This window comes from Mixophyes fleayi, chromosome 8 (genome assembly GCF_038048845.1).
Source record: "Mixophyes fleayi isolate aMixFle1 chromosome 8, aMixFle1.hap1, whole genome shotgun sequence".
Lineage (NCBI taxonomy): Eukaryota > Metazoa > Chordata > Amphibia > Anura > Limnodynastidae > Mixophyes > Mixophyes fleayi.
This window is the reverse complement of record NC_134409.1, coordinates 140096739-140103598: the sequence shown is the minus strand read 5'-3', so window position 1 is coordinate 140103598 and position 6860 is coordinate 140096739.

Genomic DNA, 6860 nt, shown 5'->3' with positions numbered 1-6860 from the left:
GCCGAGGTTAATGGAAATAAATTTGGCTACAAGAAGAAATGATACATTAGACACTTTCTGCACATCCAGTGATGTAATGCTCGGAGAGAGTCCCAGATTCCCGGCTATAGCGCACGCCGGCAGCTTCTGCGGCTCGAGATAGTCTTCACTGCAGGAAATTTGTCTAAAACACGAGTGTGATAGAAACTTGAAGATAGTTTCACCTTTCTGGTTGCTGCGGCTCGATGTGCGACTGAGTAATCGCGTACCAAATGTAGGTCCTGGTTATAATCATGATCTGATCACTGAGATACAGGTCCAAACAAGAACCAGTTGATCTGCGCTCAAGGTTTTCTCAATTTTGATGTAGATTCTTTCTGGGAGCTGCTCCAGTACAGATTCCCAAACCTCTAAACTCGAATAGGTGAAAGAAAATTCCTCAAGTGCTGCATCCACTTAGAATGAGTGAGAAATGTAGATTTAATTGTAATGTTTTGATCTATACGATGGTACAGACAGGGTGTGGCAGTAAAGTGTATCTAGTATTCTGACTATGATGGTATGTTGTATACAGAAGAAATGGGCATTTGAAATACAGAAATTCACTTCAATAAAATAATTTGAATGACTTTCTGTTGATCTAAGTAATTGCAAATCCTAGTACAGACCTCCTGGCCGGTCACCTCAGGGCTGGATGTCATGAGGAATAGAATGGCCACAATATGGCCAAAACTCAAGGAAAAAATGTAAATAAAAAAAATAAATCACAAAATACAGAAATACAACAATTCCTATAGTAGGTGGTGATGAGCAGTGATAGTAATGAACATCGTCTTAGTTACTGCCCCTATAAGTATCTGCATGGACTTATGAGACTTAAAACATCTAGATGGGAAGTCTCACTCTGAGTAACTTACCCTTGTTGTGGTTGATGGTTGCTGGGGAATCCCCGGGCTGGTAGCTCCTTACTTGTGGCAGGATGAGGTCTAGGAGTTGCTCCCTTTAGGTGTAGTACCCAGAGGGCTGTCCGATCCTCTGTGGGTCCCATCCGCTGCTGGTCGATCGATGTGCAGGACCTTGGTGGAAGCCGATCCGGAGTTCCAATGCGGCTGGGCAGTGCCCATGTGTACTGAATGGTCACGTTTGTAAACAAAGCTGAGTGTCGTCTTTCAGGCTGTTCTGTGATAATTTGGTCAAAAGTGTTACAGATATTAAAGATAAAATCAAACGCGTTTCGTCTCTCAAGATTTTTTTTATCAGACTAATAGGGAGATAATTACAAAAACAGAGAACCAGTATGTGTAAGTTAGGGCACTAAGGATATAGATTATATAAAACACATTTGAAGCTTATTGGTATACATTAAAATTAATATTACAGTTTTAATAATGTGTAGAGCAGTGAAATATTAAAATGAGTATATGAAAACTATGACCTGGATATAACAAAGACTGATAAAACTAGTATGTTACTGCTAGTACGCGCCGTCCTCTCTAACTATATATATATATATATATATAGTTAGTATATGGTAATAGTATAGAAAGGTATTACGAATTTTATGAGTGTTACTTCTTTCTAGAATAATGATATCATAATATGAATTGAAATGATATATCACTGTAATAAAGGACCTAATATTAGGCCAATCTGTTTCTTAGTGAGGAAGAAGGGTGAGCAGTGATTAGGTTTATACTGTAGACATTCGTTATAAGGGTTATCAGTTCACAGTGTCTAGTTAGCAAAAGGATTTGTCCTATCCACTGTCAGTAATTGACCTTGATTAGAGGGTACATCTAACCTCTTTAGTGATGTGGGACATAGGAAATCCTAATAATGTGTTAATACTCGGTGACCAGATCTATGTTAATAGGTATATTGGCAATGCCTTATTGAGCAGGTTAGTACCAGCTGAGCAGCGTTATATAATGCTAGTCATACACATTTGTCTCTCTTTCTCTTATGGCTAAAGAGTCAAAATGTACATATGCTGCAATAATATTGGATATTGCAGTAGGTGCCTGCACAGAGTTAATAACACACCCCGCTGTAAAGAGCCATAATGGCACAATATATAGTTTTGACTCCGAGTTGAGACAGGCGTCTCACGCGCTGTCCTTCTCTTCTAAGAATACAATATTATACAATCATATAGGAGGTAGATTTAGGTATATAGCAACTACAGTATGTTAAAGAAGGGAAATTTAGCACAGTGTCAATATACGACTATTCAGAACAGATCTATGGCTAGGTTTATTAGGACCAGAATCTATCAGAGGTGGAGTCATATACACGCTGATCCATCGCTCTGAACCCAGATAGAATATAACTGCCCGAGACATCGGCTCTCAACTCGGGAGTCAAAACTATATATTGTGCCATTATTTCTATAGATTAGAGAATACAAGGGCAGAAGATTGGCTCTTTACAGCTCTTTACTATATATATATATATAGTTAGAGAGGACGGCGCGTACTAGCAGTAACATGCTAGTTTTATCAGTCTTTGTTATATCCAGGTCATAGTTTTCATATACTCATTTTAATATTTCACTGCTCTACACATTATTAAAACTGTAATATTAATTTTAATGTATACCAATAAACTTCAAATGTGTTTTATATAATCTATATCCTTAGTGCCCTAACTTACACATACTGGTTCTCTGTTTTTGTAAATATCTGTTACTATGTGTGGGAGCACCTCTTCTAGGATTGTGGCGTTCCAATAATTAAAATCTGATAAACATTTTGGTACAAATAGCCATCTCCTAGAATGCATAGGATTTCCCTGGTGCGATATATGCGTTTTGTCTTTAATAGGGAGATAAGGGGTGTTGGATTGCTCCCAATCAATGAATTAGGCACACATGCAATCCTGATCACAAGCTACTACCTACACCTATTTAAAGAGGTCCTTGGAACGCTCCCTCTCTCCAAAGTTCCTGAGGAAGTCACCTTGAGTGATGAAACACGTTGGTTTTATCATCATAAACATCCCACAGAGGATTAGGAACCCCCGGATACTACACCTGCAGGGAGCAACCCCTAGACTCCATCCGAACACGGCAAAGTAAGGCGCTACTATACCAGGAGCTCCCCGGTAACCATCAACTACAATAGGAGGAAGTTAGGCACTAATAGTATTACCGTTAATACGATCATTTTAACCCGGATTTCTGCTCACAGCCCCCTGAGCAGTGAGCAATAATCAGCGTTACCGTACGAAGTCTCATACAGAACAAGCAGGATTGTATTGACTTTCCTCAATTTTTTACACATAGACAGTTAGGGCCTTAATATTTAAGGAGAGCAAAGCATAAAAAAGGAGTAACTGTAAATGGACAAAACCATGTTGCATTGGAGGGGGTGGGGGGGAGATTTAAAATGTGGGGACAGATTATAGCTGGGGTAGGGCAGGTCCTGGGTCAATTTTAAATTTCAGTGTAAAATAAAGCTATCAAGTATTTGTGCTAGATGAAAACAGTCAGTATTTAACTTATGTGTAAAATAAATGAATTTGCACCCCGTGTATTGTAACATGGTTTGTCCCAGAGAACATTTACTCCTTTTTTTTTGCCTCAGGCCCTTAGTGGGGCAGAAACTAATACTATGTTCATTACCATCACTGTCATCACCTACTATAGGAATTGTTGTATTTCCATGTTTTAGACTTTATTTTGTCTTTATTTTGAGCTTTGGCCATTTAAAATGAGGGGACAGATTTATACAGAAATCGGTCATTAAAAACATTGAATGGTGCAGACTCTATAATGTGACAATGTCTGTACCCAGCACTGGCCGCTCAGACAGTAACAGATATACAGCATAATATCCCATAACCGTACAGCTCCCTATTCATATGGATATTTCTACATGGAAGGTGCTTTGTCATGTAATATTGTAGTGTTCCCTCTGGTCTGTGATGGTAACATAATGGAAGGAATTTACTGTGGTTTGTGCAGAGAATACATCAGTGGTGTTAGGAGAGGTTCAGACACTACTAGAATGTTCCTCTGAATGACGCACTCAGGATCGGTGAAACTGGACCAACTGCCCTGTGTCAGGGCAGATTGGCACCTGCTGATGGCGATTATCACCCCTCCCAGAACCCATTTCTCAGCCCCACTAGTGACAGAACACCGGGCAATGTCTATACTGATCTACATATAATCACCGACCGGATTACGTACAGGCAGCTTTTACCGGACTTCATCGATTTTGGATTAAAAATCTTTCTAGATCTAACATTGAACTATGTATTTACTTGGAATATACATGAATTTGTAAACTAAATGGGCTTTATAATAACATCTATAAATGGTACCTTCTTCCTCAACAAGTAATCAGCTTAATTCTTTCCCGAAGAGGAAGTTTCTACTCTCTTATCATCCTACTCTAGCTCCTGATCCTATTCCCTCACAATTCGGGAGATCGGTGTCTCCTGTGCTCATTCTACCTCTAACTAAAGTTTATGATATCTCTCTCTCTACTGGTGTTTCCTTCATTATACAAGCACACACTGATTACTCCTATTCCGAGAAAAAGTAAATTCTGACCCAAACTCTTTCAAATTACCGCCCCATCTCTCAGCTCCCATGCCCCTCCAAGCTTCTTGTAAGACCTGCCTACACTCGCCTCACACACTTTCTTACAGCAAACCTACTTGGTTCTCTTCAGTCAGGCTTTCGCTCTCAACATTCCAGAGACTGCGCTGACCAAGGTTGTCAATGATCTGATGACAGCGAAAACTAAACGCCATTACTCTCCTAATTCTCCTGGATCTCTCTGCTGCATTTGACAGTGTTGACCACTCTCTCCTCATACAGACGCTACAATCCCTAGGTCTTGTAGGCACTGTCCTATCCTGGTTCTCATCCTACCTATCTAATCGCTCTTTCAGTGTTAATTTCTCTGGATCCACCTCTACTCCGCGTCCTTTATCAGACCACAAGGCTCAGCCAACTCAAACTCAATGTTTTAAAAAAGTTTATAATATTCCCACACATCAACAGAAGTTACCTACCTGACATTTCTATTGACAACATGACCATAAATCCCACCCTGCAAGCTCGCTGCCTAGGTGTAATCCTTGACTCACAGTTATCCTTTGTTCCCCTCATCGACTCTATATTTACATCATGCTGCATACATCTAAAAAACATTTCCAGAATACGTACATATCTCACTGCAAAAACTTTAATTCTTGCACTTATCTCCTGCATAGACTATTGTAATTCCCTTCTTACCGGTCTTCCCTAAATCAGACTCACCTCTACAATCTATTTTGCACACAGCGGCTATATCGATTTTCCTTGCAAATCATTCTTCCTCTGCTGAACCACTCTGTCAGTCTCTACATCGGTTGTCTGTTTTACGGAATCCAACACAATACTTTTACTAACATACGAGGCCATCAACAAAAGTGCACCAACATACATCTCCTCACTTGTCTGAAAATGTCTCCCAACTCGACACGTACGTTCTGCGTCTCTCTTCCACTCATCACATCCTCCCATTCCCCGTTAGAGAACTTTTTTCCGGCTGCACTCACTTTGTTGAATATATTCCCTCCCTTGCACAATAAGACTTTACTCTTGTCTTCAAGCATTCCCTGAAAATCCACCTCTTCAGGCAAGCTTATAATATTCCTCAACCTCGATTACCCTATTACCACCCTTTACACAAGACAACAAACCTCTGAGCAGCATTGGTGTGACTGCATCATATAGTCACTAAGCACTTTTTTTTATCTTTGCAAGCTGTCTGGACCAATATGCTATATATATATCATATATCAAACACTTATTGTCCCATAGATTGTAAGCAGAGCCCTCATACCTCTCTGTCTGTATTACCCAGTATTGTTTTATTACTGTTTGTTTCCAATTGTAAAGTGCTACGTAAATGTAGATGATGAGGATCATTAAGGGACTGTGAATTAGTACAACTTTAACTATAGAAAATGTATAAAGAATATCAGATGGATGGCTGAGGACCAATCTCTTTTACTTCATCATTTTTATATTGTATTGGAGTCTCTATTCTATACATATGTTTTCCTGCTTCTTACAGATAAGTGGTGCTGAGAAGTTGATCTTTAGGTACAAACTATTTAACTAAAGCTGGCTAGCACACCCCTCTGTCTGCCATTTTGAATCATAGGCTTGATTCCTGTAAACTTTTGGAAGTATATTTACTAAACTGCAGGTTTGAAAAAGTGGAGATGTTGCCTATAGCAACCAATCACATTCTAGATATTTAGTACATTCTACAAAATGACAGCTAGAATCTGATTAGTTGCTATAGGCAACATCTCCACTTTTTCAAACCCGCAGTTTAGTAAACATACCTCTTGGACTCACCTGAATATTTATAATAATGATCTGAACAATTGTTAACATCCAGCACAATATAATGGAATTGAACGATATTAAACTCAAGGACAGTACAAGGTTCTGTCTACGATTTTACCGGCCATTTATTTAACGCATGTGTACAAGGCCAGAGGGCCAAAATTATTGCCATAGACCTGTTAAAGGTTATACTCTATGTTATCTGACCATCTAAGATAAGTTTTCTATGAAAAACTGGGTTTATTTAAACATTATTGCCATTTTAGACCACTAACGATCCTTTTGACAGCTGACTAGTGCTGGTGTAAACGTGTCCATCTACTTAGCATTACCCAAATTTCCTCTGCTAGACACAGACTCTGCAATAACCAACATGCAAATAACTGGTTTGTTTCCATACCAGTATGTCTACGCTTCTAAAACAACCTGTCAATACAAAAGGCAGCTAATTGCTGTAATTGTAATTAGTCTTGTGACTCTACCCTGATTCATGCCTCACATACAATGAATAAACATGACTGCAGGC